Source organism: Entelurus aequoreus, linkage group LG14 (assembly GCF_033978785.1).
Source record: "Entelurus aequoreus isolate RoL-2023_Sb linkage group LG14, RoL_Eaeq_v1.1, whole genome shotgun sequence".
In the NCBI taxonomy this organism is placed as follows: Eukaryota; Metazoa; Chordata; class Actinopteri; order Syngnathiformes; family Syngnathidae; genus Entelurus; species Entelurus aequoreus.
Window position 1 is genome coordinate 13130991 of NC_084744.1, and position 19881 is coordinate 13150871.

Genomic DNA, 19881 nt, shown 5'->3' on the forward strand with positions numbered 1-19881 from the left:
ATTGCGGAAAATGTCAGAAAAAACACTTTTTTATGTAGTAAACAACCCACTTTGGTTGAACTGCTACAACAATACAGATGTCACTTAGGCCACTAAGTCTACACTAAGTCGTTTAACCCCTTAAACGAATAATTATTTAGCCTAAGCCCCGTTTCAGCCACACTAAACCAGCGTTTAAGGTCCCCCTCCTCGGACAAATTTTTACACGGCTAAGTGCGCCGTGTATTTCTTGATTCTCCGGGCCTTAGCTTTGTATGGACTCATTGATCGTTTACAAACTGAGCTTGGAGAGGAAGTGACGCCAGAAAGACCGCGCCCACACAGGAAGTGACGTCAGAAAGAACGAGCTACAGCCAGCTTCATAATGAAGCAGTTTCGTAACTCGGAGCTAACCACTGGAAATATGAAGGTGAGTCATCCAGACATGCCCGTGTTTTTCCTTCTTCTACATGTACAGACACTTGTGAAAATCACAAATGAATACCTTAAGAGAAAGCGATTGCAGCTATTTGGGATACAACACTCAGACGGCAAGAGAACTTTCGAGTGTCTGGCCGGGTCAGCTGTGATTCTACTTAGCGAAAATCTTTGTCCATTTGTCGAAGGAGAGACAACGAGAATGCGAGCTCCCGTGGATGTGATAAAAAAGGTAGCGTGTGCTTTGTATTACCTGGCCGTCGAGAAAAACAGCGAATGCATTTGGACTAGCAAAGCAGACCGTATCAGTTATTGTCCGCCATGTATGTCGCCGACTCAACGTCTAGGTCCAGAGTATGTAAAGTCACCAAAAACTAATGGACAATGAAGGTGAAGGCAAAAGAGGGAGTGACCTGACCAGATATCTAGATCCCTGGATTAATGTTAAATGTTCTTTATCACATTGTTTACGTGTCTAATAAATATTTGATAAATGTATGATGTCTCAGGTGTGATTCACTACAATAGGGCCCCACAGCACACTGGATTCCAGTTAATTGAAATACCACTAGTCTGGATATTGTTTAAATAAGTTAAATTTAAGAACTTGCACACAAAGCAACACTGGAGGTGACTATGGTGTGCGCATTTTTTGCGAATGCGTACTAGGTCGCGTTGCACCAGCGGACGGAGGTGGGCGGGGGTCTTAAACGGTGGCATTGTTGTGTGTGGACATAGATAAGTTTAGGTGTGATTTACCCTGGATAACCTTAGTGTAAACGGGGCCTTACTTGACTATGGACAAAAAAAGCTGAAAAAATAGCTTTTCTTGGCCTATTTGTTAGCTTCCCGGTTCATGGAGGATGTAAGACAATGGGCCTGTACCGTTTTATATCATAGGTATGGTGGTGCCAAATGTAAAAACTAATTTAGACTTTTGAAGCTGATATATTTTGAATGTTGATCTCACTTTTCTCACATTTAGCCTAGATTTAGCTAATTTTATTCACATTTGAGGTAGAAATTAAATAGTTAACATCCATCCATCCATTTTCTCCCGCTTGTCCCTCTCAGGGTCGCGGGGGGTGCTGGAGCCTATCTCAGCTGCATTCGGGCGAAAGGCAGGGTACACCCTGGACAAGTCACCACCTCATGGCAGGGCCGACCCAGATAGACAGACAACATTCACACTCACATTCACACACTAGGGCCACTTTAGTGTTGCCAATCAACATTTGGAGGTGGGAGGAAGCCGGAGTACCCGGAGGGAACCCACGCAGTCACGAGGAGAACATGCAAACTCCACACAGAAAGACCCCGAGACCGGGGATCGAACCCAGAACCTACTTATTGTGAGGCACATGCACTAACCCCTGTGCCTAAATGGTGTACATTAAAGGCCTACTGAAATGAATTTTTTTTATTTAAACGGGAATAGCAGATCCATTCTATGTGTCATCCTTGATCATTTCACGATATTGCCATATTTTTGCTGAAAGGATTTAGTAGAGAAAATCGACGATAAAGTTCGCAACTTTTGCTCGCTGATTAAAAAAGCCTTGCCTGTACCGGAAGTAGCGTGACGTCACAGGAGCTAGTATTCCTCACAATTCCCCGTTGTTTACAATGGAGCGAGAGATTCGGAGCGACAAAGCGACGATTACTCCATTAATTTGAGCGAGGATGAAAGATTCGTAGATGAGGAACGTTACAGTGAAGGACTAGAGAGGCAGTGATGGACGTATCTTTTTTCGCTCTGACCGTAACTTAGGTACAAGCTGGCTCATTGGATTCCACACTCTCTCCTTTTTCTATTGTGGATCACAGATTTGTATTTTAAACCACCTCGGATACTATATCCTCCTGAAAATGAGAGTCGAGCACGCGAAATGGACATTTAAAGTGACTTTTATCTCCACGACAATACATCGGTGACACACTTAGCTACTGATGATAAGTGTGACCAGTAGATGGCAGTCAAACATAAGAGATACGTGTAGGCTGCACTATGATGGCAATATGTCTCAAGTAAACAACACCGACATTTTATATGTTCCATTGAAAATATAGAACATTACACACAGCGCTCAAAAATCTATCAAAAAGTTTTAGTACGACTTTGGTAAACTATGAAGCTGCACCGCTTGAAGGATTGTCGGCGCATTAAACATACGAGTATTATTATGGTGTGTGTATAAGGTGAGACATATTATCTGGCGTTTTGTTTCGCAATATTATGCAAAATAAATGGTACCTGCTGATCTGTATTTGGGATCTGTATAAATCCTGAAAAATTGTGCGCGTCCGCTCCGGCGCCGTAGTGGATAAGCTTCTTATTTTTCTCTATCTTCTTGTTATGTGACATTCATCCTCCACTATTGTCATTTTGAATATAAAGTAGTGTAAAGTTCTTACTTATATCTGCCAGTAAACTCGCCAAGAAAGCGCTAAAACATACCGGTATAGTGAGTTATATTATTCACCCAAGGAACTTTAGTTATTAGAGTTCCGGTCGAACGGTTTTTCACGGGACACATTTCCTGTGTTGTTGTTTCCGGATGAGGAGATGCTGCTCCGTTATTGATTTAAGTAAAGTCTGAATGTCATTAAAACAGTTAGCTCCATCTTTTGACACTTCTTCCACACCTGTCCTTGCACGCTACACCGCTACAACAAAGATGACAGGGAAAAGACGCTGTCGAAGGTGAGCCACGTAAATAAGACCGCCCACAAAACGGCGCATCCGGAAGCGACTGTCAGAAAGCGGCTTGAAGATGATGTGTAAAACATAATCTATGCAACATTTTGACCAAAGAACCACCATTACATGTTATGTACACCACAAGGAAGTGTTTTCCATTTAGAAAAAAATAATAATAATATGACTCCTTTAATGCGCCCTATAGTCCGGTGCGCCTAATATATGAAAAAAGATCAAAAATAGACCATTCATCGGCAGTGCGCCGTATAATCCGGTGTGCCCTATGGTCCGGAAAATACGGTATTATTTTTTAGCCAGCAGGTTACTTCCTGGTTCATGGAGGATAATGTAGAATACCAGGACATTATCATGTTTTAGGGAGGAGGTACAGTTCCATTGTAACTTTATAAAGAAGAGAAAATAAATATCTTGAATAAAATAGAAAAATATCAGAATGAAGTATTTTTGTTTATTTGTTAGCGAGCAGGCTAATTTCTGGTTTATGAAGGAAGCCATGAGGACACTACGACTCTCCCATAGTTTCTCAAACTCTTGTGCAGTTTATCCATATTAGCAGATAATAATGTGTTTATTATGTGACAAAAACTCCCTTTAAAAAAGAGAAAGAGCAGTGAGATGACTAATATTTGGCTGTAGATCAGTACTGATAATGAAAGCTATGCCAATTTGTACAGAGTGCATCCCTAAAGTGCTTCAGGGCATCAAATGAACTCCCACTGTTTGCAATAAAAAAAAAAGCAAAACTCCATCAAGACTTAACAACAGAAATGATGAATACAATTAATATACTCCGTTTAATGAGATGCATCTTTCCGAACTGAGTAATGAAAGGTTTTTGTTTGGGAGCCACTTTAAAGGAGGCCCTTGTTGCTGTAGAGAGCATGTCTGGATCTTATTAACCCACTTTTAGAGCTTCGGCTGCTGTCTCCGTCTTCAATGAGAGACGCTTCAGTTGATAAGTAGCGCGCTAACGCTTGAATATTTCATAAAGCTACTTTTTGCTGCAGCACGTGTGCTGTAATTGACAAGAGAGCATCATATATCACTTAAAAGTCAGTAAATGCTAATGGTTCATTGAACGCGTGATATGCTACTTGTGGGCTTATACAGTTTCTGTGGCCTAGCACACACATACAGAATGGATGGATCCATTAGACATATAAAACATAAAGATAGTCCATGTTTAATCACAGTTTGAAACTATTAGCGAAGGAAAAGTGTCAGCAAATTGGTCAATTAACCGCTTCCGGAACGATATGATAAGTGCAGCTTTTAAGAGGTTAGAAGCTGTTATATCACATACTGCTTGTTCATCAATAATCTATGCAGCACAAATATAATATATACAGTCGCGATCAAAAGTTTACATACACTTGTAAAGAACATAATGTCACAGCTGTCTTGACATTATCATTTGACATCACATGGACAAAGATAAGACCTTCTGGAGGAAACTTCTGTGGACAGATGCAACAAAAATTTAGCTGTTTGGCCACAACACCCAGCAATATGTTTTGAAGAGAAAAGGTGAGGCCTTTGATCCCAGGCACCACCATGCCTACCGTCAAGCATGGTGGTGGTAGTATTATGCCCTGGGCCTGTTTTGCTGCCAATGGAACTGGTGCTTTATAGAGAGTAAATGGGACAATGAAAAGGGAGAATTACCTCTAAATTCTTCAGGACAACCTAAAAAATCATCAGCCCGGAGGTTGGGTCTTGGGCGCAGTTGGGTGTTCCAACAGGACAATGACCCCAAACACACGTCAAAAGTGGTAGAGGAATGGCTAAATCAGGCTAGAATTAAGGTTTTAGAATGGCCTTCCCAAAGTCCTGACTTAAACGTGTGGACAATGCTGAAGAAACAAGTCCATGTCAGTAAAGCAACAAATTTAGCTGAACTGCACCAATTTTGTCAAGAGGAGTGGTCAAAAATTCAACCAGAAGCTTGCCAGAAGCTTGTGGATGGCTACCAAAAGCGCCTTATTGCAGTGAAACTTGCCAAGGGACATGTAACCAAATGTTAACATTGCTGTATGTATACTTTTGACCCAGCAGATTTGGTCACATTTTCAGTAGACCCATAATAAATTCATAAACGAACCAACAAGTATGTGCTCCAATCACTCTATCACAAGTTGTAGAAATGATTGGAAACTCAAGACAGCCATGACATTATGTTCTTTACAAGTGTATGGAAACGTTTGATCGCGACTGTATGTATTGAATGTGGTAATAACATAAGAGAACAAACTAGCAAAATGCTGTGGAAAAAGTCAACAATTTACAATAAAAAAGTTTAAAGAACAAGTGCAGAATTTTTACAGAAAAAAATGTAAGGTTTAAATGTATAACATTACAAAAAAAGAATATCGTTTTTTTTACCCTATACACTGTAAAAAAGTAAAGATACAATAATACATAATAATAAGAATAAATATAAAACATTGTAATAATATGGGAACAAAGTTGTAACATTAACAAATATAGTTGTAAGGTTACATCAAATATTCCATGAAAGGCAAAAGAAAAAGGTTGAAAAAAGAAAGAAGTCACACTTTTAAGAGAAAAAGAATACATTCAGAATGTTCCATCCATCCATCCATTTTCTACCGCTTGTCCCGTTCGGGGTCGCGGGGTGTGTTGGAGCCTATCTCAGCTGCATTCGGGCGAAAGGCGGAGTACACCCTGGACAAGTCGCCACCTCATCACAGGGCCAACACAGATAGACAGACAACATTCACACTCACATTCACACACTAGGGCCAATTTAGTGTTGCCAATCAACCTTTGGAGGTGGGAGGAAGCCGGAGTACCCGGAGGGAACCCACGCAGTCACGGGAGAACATGCAAACTCCACACAAAAAGATACCGAGCCCGGGATTGAACCTAGGACTACTCAGGACCTTCGTATTGTGAGGCACATGCACTAACCCCTGTGGCACTGGGCTGCCACATTCAGAATGTTATGAGAATGAATTCCTATTTTTCAATTGAAAACATTCCCAAAATTGAGAAAATCATGGTGATTTTACGAAAATAAAGTCGAATTGTTCAGGGTTTCCCACACATTCATTTATTTGTGGCGGCCCGCCACGAAAGAATTACGTCCGCCACAAATATTTTAAAAAAAATTTTTTATTTATTTATTTTTTTGTCCTCTCCAGCTTCTCAGGCAAATCATATAGTTGATGTAGATGCCCATATCGGCTGTTCAGATTTACTTTACAAAAGAGAAGTGTAGGATACTTCTCTTGTTGCCTTATTTGTATTTGACTTTATTAAATGTATTTACAACATGTGTATATAACAAAGGGTGCAAAGTCTGCAGGCAGTAGGAAACATGGTTAAGTGTAGGGAGTAAAACTGATGGCAGTCTAAAGTTCAAGATTTTTGGAGCTCTTTGTTCAGTGGATCAGATGTTTGATGAAGCTCTGTGTCTGTCTATCTACCACCACTACTGTTTTCTGTTTATTTGTTACTGACTGTGGCAGGACACCTCTGCCTTTGTTTCACTTTATGTTGCTGGTAAATAATATGGTTGTAGTAGTAGGCTAAAGTTAAATTATTTAGTATGCACTAATTAAAGGGGCAGAGCTTTAAGAGACATTTTAGCTTTTGTATTTTATAAGATATATTTTTTGTAAGAACCACAATTAATAAATATATTTCAGTGAATAACTTATTGTTCAAATCTGTATATAAATATGTACACAAAGTGTTGTAATTATATTATAAAATGGATGGATGGATGGATGGATGGATGGATGGATGGATGGATGGATGGACGTTTAAAACAAAACTGTTATTATTAATTAGTAAGTATACATTTTTTTAGCCTTTTTAGAGAAAATCTAATCATTGTAGTAAATTATGCAAATTACTCGATGATGTCATGGTGACCACGCCCATAGCCACGCCCATACACCCCCACCGCCACAGTTTATGGGAAACACTGATGTTACATGAATAAGTTCGGAATGTTACGAAAATAAACTCATGGAAAAATTACACAATATTACGAGATACATCTGTAAAGTTAAGACTACCAGTAACAATGTAACCGGAATAACTATGTAATGTTCCGTGGAAAAGTTGTAAGCAATAAAGTTGTTGTATGCTTGCATGTTGTGGTGTTTGTGATTCCAATGATGCGGAGGACTTCAGGCAGCTTGCAGGTAAGATGATTCTTTACTTAGATACACAAGGAAATGTAACACAACTTAAGTGCTTAGCGTGGCATGAAGATTAACATAGTGAAACAAACAAAAACCAACAAAACACAGATACTTGATGACGCATAATGGACCAGCGAGAACTACCGGGTGACACTTGCATATAAAGCACACTGATTAGCGATTAGAGGAAGGCGGGTCTCATGATCGCTAATCAGAAGCAGGTGCATACAATCAGGGCTCCTAGCAACCAAACGTAACCAAGGAGCCCTGAAAACAGAAACTAAATCAACAAACATAGAGCTCAACACTAACCAAAGGAATCAATACCACAAAAACAAGACAGTACATGGCCAGTAATGACAGGCCACGACAAAAGTCATAATGTTAAAGGTTTGCAACTTGCTCAGTTACATTTTCAAAGCAAAAATTTGACCATCTTATCTTACCGTTAGTGGTTTAACAGGACATATTGGTTTTAAAACTGTCTATATTTCTCAAAATGACTAAGTTTGTGTAATAATATTTTTACCAGCCCAAATAAAATGATGGGTGTTTACGGCGGTTACTTTCCCTTTCTGTCAACAATACACGCAGGGAGCACGTGCACAATAGGGTTGTACGGTATACCGGTATTAGTATAGTACCACGATATTAATGAATCATATTCGGTACTATACCACATCTGAAAAGTACCGGTCCGCAACCCCTCGCGCCCCTGTCATCGTAACGTTGTGTTGTTGCTGGTTTACGAGCAGACGAGCATGTTCGGCAGCGCACAATCACGGAGTACTTAAAAGCAGACACAGTGTGTAGACAGAAAAGGGAGAACGGACGCATTTTGGCTTAAAAAATTAACGATAAAGGTGAAGTTATAAATACACCCACCGGAAGAGGTGCTTTAAGACATGGCTAGCTAGCTAGCGGCTAAAGTCCAACCCCAGTCGGCAGTGTTTTAGCTACTTCTAAATCACTAATCCTCGCCTCCATGGCGACAAAAAAAGTATGTTTCTTACAAGTATCATCCCTGCAGAACCAGGAATAGCTAAACTTGTGTCACTACACACCGTAGCTCATCAAATGTAAACAAACGGCATTGGTGTAACTATACCTAACACCCACTGTAATGATACCAAGTACAGTAGCGTACAGTAGGAATTGAGAATGCCAATCAGCAGTGTTCAAACGCTGATTAAGAAGTGGAAAATGAGGGATTCAGGTAGACCAGCAAAGATTTCAGCCACAGCTGCCAGGAAAATTGTTCGAGATGCAAAGAAAAATCCACAAATAACTTCAGCTGAAATACAGGACTCTGAAAAATTGTGGTGTGGCTGTTTCAAGATGCACAATAAGGAGGCACTTGAAGAAAAATGTGCTGCATGGTCGAGTCGCCAGAAGAAAGCCATTTCTGCGCAAATGTCACAAAGTATCCCGCTTACATTACGCCAAACAGCACAGAGACAAGCCTCAAAACTTCTGGAACAAAGTAATTTGGAGTGATGGCATTCTTCTGGCGACTCGACCATGCATCTCATGTATGGTTTCAGCTGAAGTTATTTGTGGATTTTTCTTTGCATCTCGGACAATTTTCCTGGCAGTTGTGGCTGAAATCTTTGCTGGTCTACCTGAATCCCTCATTTTCCACTTCTTAATCAGCGTTTGAACACTGCTGATTGGCATTCTCAATTCCTTGGATATCTTTTTATACCCCTTTCCTGTTTTATGCAGTTCAATTACCTTTTCTCGCAGATCCTTTGACAATTATTTTGCCTTCCCCATGACTCAGAATCCAGAAACATCTGTGCAGCACTGGATGAAAGATGCAATGGTCTGTCAGAAGCCCAGAAACTCACTGACCTTTTATACACACACGTTAATTACAAACAAACAGGTCACAGGTGAGGATTGGAACCTTGATTAGTCATTCAAACCTGTTTGTGTCAACTTTTGAGCATGTTATCAGATCAAAGTCACTGGGGTATGTAAACTTTTGATCAGGGTCATTTTGGTACTTTCTTTTGTCATTTTGATTTAAAAAGTGTAAACACAGTTGTTTGCCAATAAATAGCTCCACACAACCATTAAGCATGAGTGGAAGAAAGGTTTTTGTGTTATTATTCATATTCTCTGAAGAATGGCCAAGAAATCATACATTCTCCCAGGGTATGTAAACTTATGAGCACAACTGTAAATATGATCCTTATGACAAAAATGTATCCTCCTATCAGATCTTTTTTTCCTAAATGGTTTGTGCTCCACGAACTCTGCCTAAAAATGTATGTCTTTCACTGTAAGTAGTTGGTAGCCTACTACTTGTCCATCTTTTCCATGGTCCCATTGTAAAATCCAACCCTTAATACTCCTTAATTGCTCAAATATTGTTTAATGAGTTTATACGTTTACAACAATCAGACGGCAGCTTAAATTGATCTCTCACATAACGTCATCTGTCCAAACACATTTAATAATTACATACCTTGATGGGTGTGGCTTTTGACATTTCCCTGTTTGTTGTTGCTGCTAAATAAATATCACACAGCCTAACAATGGCGACAGTTTGTGTGCTTTATGCTTTATTGCAGCTGGCTTAGGCAATCACCTTTCAAAGCCTGATATGACATTGATTAATATTTTTTGTCTTTATAAATGAATCTTTTTTAGTATATACAGTATATATAATATATTTTTGAAAAGCTTTCATTTCTGCTTCAGTCCTTTGAGGCAGCAAACTAGTTAGGCTTAAATTACTTCTGATATCTGTTTCGTATTGAGTAGTTGCCCGTATGTGGGCTCTGTACCGAGGATGTCGTTGTGGCTTGTGCAGCCCTTTGAGACACTTGTGATTTAGGGCTATATAAATAAACATTGATTGATTGATTGATTGATTGAGTTGCAGATACTGTGTTTATTAACATGTTTCAGGTTGTTCAGTCTAGTCCTGACTTAACAAACTGGATGATCGAGCATTTACTTTTGGTACGCTGACCTCTCCCGTCTGTCACTCAAATATGTCTGTATGCAACATAAACAACAGTTTCCTCGTTCCTATTGTTACATGTGGGTGAAGCAGCCCGTAGGAGACACCTACAAAAGTCTACTCTCCAAGTAAGCGCTGAACAATGTTATTACATCAATTTAAAAAACTACTGTAGTTGTTTGTAGTACATTCTATTATAATGCTTTTCAAAAACTACTCCTATCTAAAAGTTTGTTTTTTATATTTAAAGCTCCACTTAAGAACTTTCAGTTTTGGTTGATTTTGGCAGCGCCAGTGGACCAACGCGGTACTGTTTTGCCAGAAGGAAGACCACATTTCCCATGAGGACCAGCGCATCTAGCGTCAAACTGACACGATAATACCACAATGATTCAGTATGACTGATGTTTCCACATTAGGAACCTACATATTTTGAATTGGGAAAGGGGGAGTGACGTATGCCGTAAAGCAAGTCAGCACATTTGTAGTTTTTTGTGTGGCAGGGTTCCTCCCACCTTCCTGAAAGTTGTTTAGTGCCAGTGAGAGCGATACAGATCCCCTCAGGCTACGACCAAGGTGTCATTCAACTAGTTGTAAATTGATGCATTATCCCATAAATTATAGAAATATTTAATGAAGGTTAGTGGGCGACAACACCTCCATTGCCATCTCCCTGAGCACCGGTTCCCCCCAGGGCTGCGTCCTGAGTCCGCTGCTGTTCACACTGATGACCCATGACTGCTGCGCCAGGTCCACTACTAACCACATTGTGAAGTATGCGGACAAAACAACAGTAGTGGGCCTCATCCGTGAGAACAACGAAATGGACTACAGGGAGGTGAAACATCTGGTTGACTGGTGCAGAACCAACAACCTGGTCCTGAACGTCGACAAGACCAAGGAGACCATCGTCGACTTCAGGAGGCACCAGTTCAGCCACACTCCACTCTTCGTCAACGGCAGAGCGGTGGAGATGGTAAGAAGCACCAAGTTCCTGGGGGTGCAGATAACTGACAATATGACCTGGTTGACTGGTGCAGAACCAACAACCTGGTCCTGAACGTCGACAAGACCAAGGAGACCATCGTCGACTTCAGGAGGCACCAGTTCAGCCACACTCCACTCTTCGTCAACGGCAGAGCGGTGGAGATGGTAAGCAGCACCAAGTTCCTGGGGGTGCAGATAACTGACAATATGACCTGGTCCCTACACACCGGAGCTCTTGTAAAAAGAGCTCAGCAGCGTATGCACTTTTTGCGTCGGATGAGAAGAGCACAGCTCCCTCCCCCCATTCTCAGCACATTCTACAGAGGCACTATAGAGAGCCTGCTGACCAACTGCATCTCTGTCTGGACTGGAGCCTGCAGTACCTCAGACTGGAAGTCTCTACAGAGAGTGGTGAAGACGGCGGAAAAGTTCATCAGGACTCCTCTCCCTTTTATCCAGGAGATCGCAAAAAGCCGCTGCCTGACCAGGGCTCAGAAAATCTGCAGAGAGTCCTCCCACCCCCACCAAGGACTGTTTTCACAGCTGGACTCTACAAAGAGGTTCCGCAGCCTCCGTAGCAGAACCTCCAGGTTCTGTAACAGCTTCTTACCCTCAGTCCATCAGACTCATGAGCGCATCATAATAATCCCCTCAATTGCCCCCCAAAACGGATGAACTCGCTGGAATATAAAGACAATATAACATACATTCATAAACGTGGATGCATATGCAAAAGTGCAATATATTTATCTGTACAGTAATCTATTTATTTATATCTGCACATTATTGCTCTTTTATCCTGCACTACAACGACCTATTGCAACAAAATTTCGTTCTTATCTGTACTGTAAAGTTACATTTTGAATGACAATAAAAGGAAGTCTAAATCTAAGTCTCTAAGACTAAAAGTTACTTAGTGCTGTTTTAATAAGCACGTTACATTTTCAAATTGAAATGTTTTGGGTGGGCCAAGCACAGATTAAGTGGATTTCAATGTATTTCAATGGGCAGGGCTAATTTGAGATACAATTGTTTTGAGTGGGGAGCTCCACTAACCACGTTAAACCCAGATTCAGAACTAACAAAGGTCTTAAAGACCTACTGAAACCCACTACTACCGACCACGCAGTCTGATAGTTTATATATCAATGATGAAATCTTAACATTGCAACACATGCCAATACGGCCGGGTTAATTTATAAAGTGACATTTAAAATTTCCCGGGAAATATCCGGCTGAAACGTCGCGGTATAATGACGTATGTGCGTGACGAAGTCAGTTTAACAGAAGTTATGGTACCCCGTAGAATCCTATACAAAAAGCTCTGTTTTCATTTCATAATTCCACATTATTCTGGACATCTTTTGCAATTTGTTTAATGAACAATGAAGGCTGCAAAGAAGACAGTTGTAGGTGGGATCGGTGTATTAGCAGCGGACTACAGCAACACAACAAGGAGGACTTTGTTGGAGAGCAGACGCGCTAGCCGCCGACCTCACCTTGATTTCCTACGTCTCCGGGCCGCCAAACGCATCGGGTGAAGTCCTTCGTCCTTCCGCCGATCGCTGGAACGCAGGTGAGCACGGGTTTTGATAAGCAGATGAGGGCTGGCTGGCGTAGGTGGAGAGCTAATGTTTTTAGCATAGCTCTGTGCGGTCCGGTTGCTAAGTTGCTAAGTTAGCTTCAATGGCGTCGTTAGCACAGCATTGTTAACCTTCGCCAGCCTGGAAAGCATTAACCGTGTATTTACATGTCCACGGTTTAATAGTATTGTTGATTTTCTATCTATCCTTCCAGTCAGGGGTTTATTTTTTTTGTTTCTATATGCAGTTAAAGCACGATGCTATCACGTTAGCTCGTAGCTAAAGCATTTCGCCGATGTATTGTCGTGGAGACAAAAGGCACTGAATGTCCATTTCGCGTTCTCGACTCATTTTCAAGAGGATATAGTATCCGAGGTGGTTTAAAATACAAATCCGTGATCCACAATAGAAAAAGGAGAAAGTGTGGAATCCAATGAGTCAGCTTGTACCTAAGTTACGGTCAGAGCGAAAAAAAATATGTATTTCACTGCATTCTAGTCCGTCACTCTAACGTTCCTCGTCCACGTATCTTTCATCCTCGCTCAAATTAATGGGGTAATCGTCCGAATCGCTCTAGCTGCGTTGAAAACAATAGGAAAATATGAGGGAGTGAACAACTGACAACGTCACGCTGCTTCCGGTAGGGGCAAGGTTTTTTTTTTTATCAGAGACCAAAAGTTGCGAACTTTATCGACGTTGTTCTATACTAAATCCTTTCAGCAAAAATATGGCAATATCGCAAAATGATCAAGTATGACACATAGAATGGATCTGCTATTCCCGTTTAAATAAAAAAAATTCATTTCAGTAGGCTTTAACCTACCGAAGTACATGTCAAACTACTTCCTTAACGTAAATGACCGCCATAACCACAACACCAGGGGGAGCTCCACTAACCACGTTAAACCCAGATTCCGAACTAACAAAGGTCTTAACTCATTCTCTTTCTATGCCACATCAATGTGGAATGCGCTCCCAACAGGTATAAAAGAAAGGGCATCTCTATCCTCCTTCAAAACCGCAATAAAAATTCACCTCCAGGCAGCTACAACCCTAAACTAACACCCTCCCCGGATTGCTAATAATCAAATGTAAACAATCAAATGCAGATACTTTTTCTTATGCCTTCTGATCTCTCTCTCTCTCTCTCTCTCTCTCTCTCTCTCTCTCTCTCTCTCTCTCTCTCTCTCTCTCTCTCTCTCTCTCTCTCTCTCTCTCTCTCTCTATGTCCTCTACTTGATGTCCACTACTTGATGTCCATATCCTACCCCCCCCCCCCCTCCACACCCCTGATTGTAAATAATGTAAATAATTCAATTTGATTATCTTGTGTGATGACTGTATTATGATGATAGTATATATGATAGTATATATCTGTATCATGAATCAATCAGTGGACCCCGACTTAAACAAGTTGAAAAACGTATTCGGGTGTTACCATTTAGTGGTCAATTGTACGGAATATGTACTTCACTGTACAACCTACTAATAAAAGTCTCAATCAATCAATCAATCAGTTATAAAATCTGTCTTCTAACGCAATGTGCTTGTCGTAAATTGAGCTACCACTATGACTGAATGTCGTAAATACTACTTCCGTTTCTTCTGCAACCTGTTTAGTAGATTGTCCCACACAAAACTCATAACTCGGTCTTTGTTTAGCATTATTTTGCACTGCCATGTTTGGGCTGCTTCAGAACATGGGCGTTTACTTCCAAGTTCCTGCTGCCCGTTTAAGCAGCAAACTGTCATGTATAATTTATTTCCCTTTCACACTAATGTATACAATATGCATTCGGAGTTTAAAATCATAAGACAAATGGCCAATGAATTATAGCCAATTAGTTGCTAAGTCCTGCCTGTGCCTCTGCAAGTACATTTTGCTTAATAGCAACCATGTTTTTCCAACCCATTTTAACACACGTTTGTTTGTCAGTCCAAATTGTATGGCTGTTCAGCAAAACACCTGAAAGTTACTGTCAGTGTTTTGTAGAGAGCACAGGAATTTCAAGTTGGGGTCAAACTTTGGGAAAAATAATAACACAACCAACACAGGACAGGAGCCTGTTTTGACACATGTTCACCCTTCTGTGTGCAGGGATTTGGGAGTTATTTTACACCAAGACCGACCTTCTGCAGCCCATCTAGGCAGCAAACCCAGCCTGAATTAGTTGCAAATATTACGACAAGACGTCAAGATGTAGCGACTGCACAGCCTAACCTTGCCGAGAGCGACACATTCCACATGCTGGACCGTCCTAAGGATCGATACGTGGCTTTATCATGCCCGTCACGGGGGGCTCCTCCATTCAGAACGAACAGGGGGACACTGTGTCTGTCTGGTGCTGCAGGAGGCTTGGGGCTGCATACCAAACGAGTGTGCAGCAGCGGGGAGGCACCTGTGAGTAGGAGGGAGGGAAACCCCGCACTATAATACCACCATCAGACCTGATTCAGTGCAGCAGCTGGAGAAGGAGGGGGGGACTGCTTCAGCATCCCCATGCTAGCACTATAAATGTAACATGTGTGTCATGATGATACACTGCGCACCCCCCCACCAACACACCATTGCAGCAAGTGATGACCGGGTTGTCGAGGAATGGGGAGTCCCTAGGCTTTTCTTGTCCTTACTCCCCCTTTTATTACCATAGCCTGACGCGTGCTCCACATTCTCTTCCTTTTATCGTTAAAGCATCACTCAGCCTCCATGAATGTGATCAATTTGGCACAATTACACTAAATGTGCGCACACATGAAACACATTGGGAGTATTTTCTCTTTTTCTGACTGCTCTCGGGAGACTGCTTGTGTTGTATTTTTTTCCTTCAGTGCCCTTATTAGACAGCAGCACAAGAAGTGTAGTAGCAGTAATGAGGCAGGGGCGCTCCACAGGGTTATTTTACACAATACTCTGTCACTTGAAATGTATGCCCAGCTGTGTTAAATACACAAGCGTAGTAAAAAACATCCATTTTGCAAAAAACGCGAGAAAAAACATTGGGTACACCGGTACCATGTCGTGAGAGCCAATATAAGAGTTGCATCCATAATGCGTGGTTCTTGTTTCAGATTTTATGTAACAGCGTACATCATACTGAGGGATGTTTCTATAAGTCAGTATTTTGTACTGTGGCTTACTATTTGTAATGATCTTATTACGATTTGTTTCACTATTACTTTATATAAGTATGCATCCCACTGATAAACATTTCTAGTAATCTTTCACAGTCTCGTAATGTGCGCATAATTTTTAATGTGACGGCGTGGCGAAGTTGGTAGAGTGGCTGTGCCAGCAATCGGAGTGTTGCTGGTTACTGGGGTTCAATCCCCACCTTCTACCATCCTAGTCACGTCCGTTGTGTCCTTGGGCAAGACACTTCACCCTTGCTCCTGATGGCTGCTGGTTAGCGCCTTGCATGGCAGCTCCCGCCATCAGTGTGTGAATGTGTGTGTGAATGGATGATGTGGAAATACTGTCAAAGCGCTTTGAGTACCTTGAAGGTAGAAAAGCGCTATACAAGTATAACCCATTTATCATTTATTATTTATTTATAATGTACAAAAATATACAGTGAATCAAATTTCATGAATTATTAAAATAATTACAATACATATATATATATGTATATGTATATGTATATATATATATATATATGTATGTGTATATATATATATATATATACATATATACATATATATATATATATATATGTATATATATATATACATATATATATATATATATATGTATATATATATATATATATATATGTATGTGTATACATATATATATATATACATACATACATACATACATACATACATACATACATACATACATACATACATACATACATACATACATACATACATACATACATACATACATACATACATACATACATACATATATATATATATATATATATATATATATATATGTGTATATATATACATACATACATACATACATACATACATACATACATACATATATATATATATATATATATATATATATATATATATATATATATATATATATATATATATATATAGGTAAGCATACATTTATTTTATCTGACCTTTGTAGTTTGTGGATTAATCTTTTTTAAACCATGAATTATTTATTTAAAATTTGCATCATACTGAGGGATGTGTCTAATGTTTTGTCCTACTCAGGCCATTTTTTTAATACTTTGTTTGATAATTAAGGAATTTCTCCCCTTTTAAATATCCAACCATCCGTCCATTTTCTACCACTTGTCCCTCACGGGGTCGTTGGGGTGGCTGGAGCCTATCCCATTTGCATTTGAGCGGAAGGCGGTGTACACCCTGGACAAGTCGCACTACTTTTAATTAGTATTTTACATTTTATTTTATTTCTATCCTTTTTCTTTATCATATATGTATATTTGTTTATTAATTTACAAATATGCATCACACTGAGGGATATTTATAATATTTTTTGCTACTCATGGAGGACATGTCTAATATATTTTCCTACTCCTGTAGAGTGTACATTATATGTTTTATATTTCATTGATCAATTAATGATTGGAGCCTATCCCAGCTGCATTTGGGCGGAAGGCGGGGTACACCCTGCACAAGTCGCCACCTCATCGCAGGGCCAACACAGATAGACAGACAACATTCACACTCACATTAACACACTAGAGCCAATTTAGTGTTGCCAATCAACCTATCCCCAGGTGCATGTCTTTGGAGGTGGGAGGAAGCCGGAGTACCCGGAGGGAACCCACGCAGTCACGGGAGAACATGCAAACTCCACACAGAAAGACCCCGAGCCCGGGGATCGAACCCAGGACCTTCTTATCAATTGCTGCATCAATTTACATAAATTAGAGATGCATCATTAATCGAATCATGGCTCCTGAATCGTAATCGAATTGTGAGCTGCACGAAGATTCCCACTTATAATATATATACACTTCAAATAAAATATGTATCATATAGGGGTTGTCCCAGCTAAATAAGGCAACTAAAATATATATTTTTAAAACTGCTCACAAAATTAAGCTTGTATGCAATGTTTATATACTAATAGTATTTGGTATAGGCGACAACCACAACGTATACCATCTGACATCTCGTGCGGCTTGAAGTGCAGCAGATACTGAAATCTATATATTGAAATTGGTTTATTTAGCACTTGAGACATTTAAGAAACTGCCAGCAAAATAGATATTGAACATACTCTTGAACCGAATGGAGCCCTACTTGTGTATAACAATGGGATGTAAAACATTGTCAAATTGCAAGAAATATGTCTGTCCTTCTACATGTGAAGTATCACACATCACTGCAACTTTTCATTATTTGTCGTTTATGCTTCAAAAAGCTTTGCCCTATAAACCCCCTAGAACAGTGTTTTTCAACCGGTGGGAGATTATGTAATTTCACCTATTTGGGTTAAAAATATTTTATGCAAACCAGTAACTATAATGTGCAAATAAAGTACCATTGTTGAGTGTCGGTGCGGTCTAGAGCTCGGCAGAGTAACCGTGTAATACTGTTCCATATCAGTAGGTGGCAGCAGGTAGCTAATTGCTTTGTAAATTAAACTGTCTTCTAGCCTAAGAGTGTTCAACCTAGCGGTACAAAATGTGTTGTTGGGAAACTATCAAAAACATGACTAGTTGTTTGGACGATCTCAACTGTGGGACACAGGTGCAAAAGAACTCACTGTGGAATCAGGGACATAACACACCCGACAAGGCTTCAGAAGACAAAAGATACCCAGGCAAGATGGAGCTAATCTCATGGTCGCTCAATGCTATTGACAAAGGGTTTTCCAGCATATGTTATTCTTGTTCTGAAATTGTCATGTATCCATCAAATCTGCTGTTGAAACTTGGACTATATAACCAACATATACAACCAACATATAAGTTGATTGTAAATTAGGGGCGGGTCATGGATAAGCAATCTTGCTTTTTTTCCCGCATCCCTTTTCGGTGGGTGCCGTTGCACGTCTGTCAAATTACAAACAGTGATGACGTGTTGCTATATATGTCTGCCAGAATAAATAAATTAATTCATTCATTCAAAATAAACGTTGTATCTAATGCTTATACCAAAAATAAACAAAAGGCATTGAAGCTTAAGGATGGCTATGGAAAACGAAACTAAAACTGAACTGGCTACAAAGTAAACAAAAACAGAATGCTGGACGACAGCAAAGACTTGCGTGTGGAGCAGACGGCGTCCACAAAGTACATCCGTACATGACATGACAATCAACAATTTCCACACAAAGAGGGATAGCGTCCGCACAACAGTCTTGATTGCTAAAACAAAGCAGGTGCGGGGAATAGCGCTCAAAGGAAGACATGGAACTGCTACAGGGAAAATAGCAACAAAACAGAAAAAGCCACCAAAATAGGAGCGCAAGACACTACACACAGGAAAACACCAAAAAACTCCAAATAAGTCACGGCGTGATGTGACAGGTCGGGACACTTACTTTGAGACAAGAACTATAGTGATGCATGGTTGGTTCTGGTTTGAATTCACATCCAACAATTGCAACAATGACTTTTTACTGTCAATATCAACTACAGAGTTTACATTTTTTGTTTTCTGCTGGTGGTGTGCCACCGCATTTTTTTTTTCAATGAACAAAAATGTGCCTTTGCTCCAAAAAGGTGGAAAAACACTGCTCTACAAGGCTGCAGCTTGCGTGAAGTGGAGAGTTCGCCTTAACAACAACACAGCTGCCGTGACGAGAAAACGGGCTTTTTGCTGCATTGCACCTGTGCAAAGCCCCCGAACTTCACACGGTCCCACCGGGGACGAGACTGAGCTTACCTGGTTACATGGTCGTCTTCACACCCTGCCCATCATCTTGTTTGAAGGCAACAAAACGAAGAGTAACTAGTTGAAATCTGCTGCCATATGTCAGTGAGGGGGGAAAAAGACGAGGGTGGTTTTTTTCTCCCTTTTCTTTTGAGTGCTGTATGACCCGCAGAGAGAGAGTGAGAGCGGGGAAAGACGTCTTAC

General features: G+C 40.4%; 1 protein-coding gene across 5 annotated transcripts in view; it reads right to left on the bottom strand.

Moving 5' to 3' along the window:
* The window catches only part of LOC133664404 (synaptotagmin-like protein 5), a 98670-nt gene that overhangs the window by 78645 nt on the left and 144 nt on the right, over positions 1-19881 (bottom strand). The window lies entirely within an intron of this gene.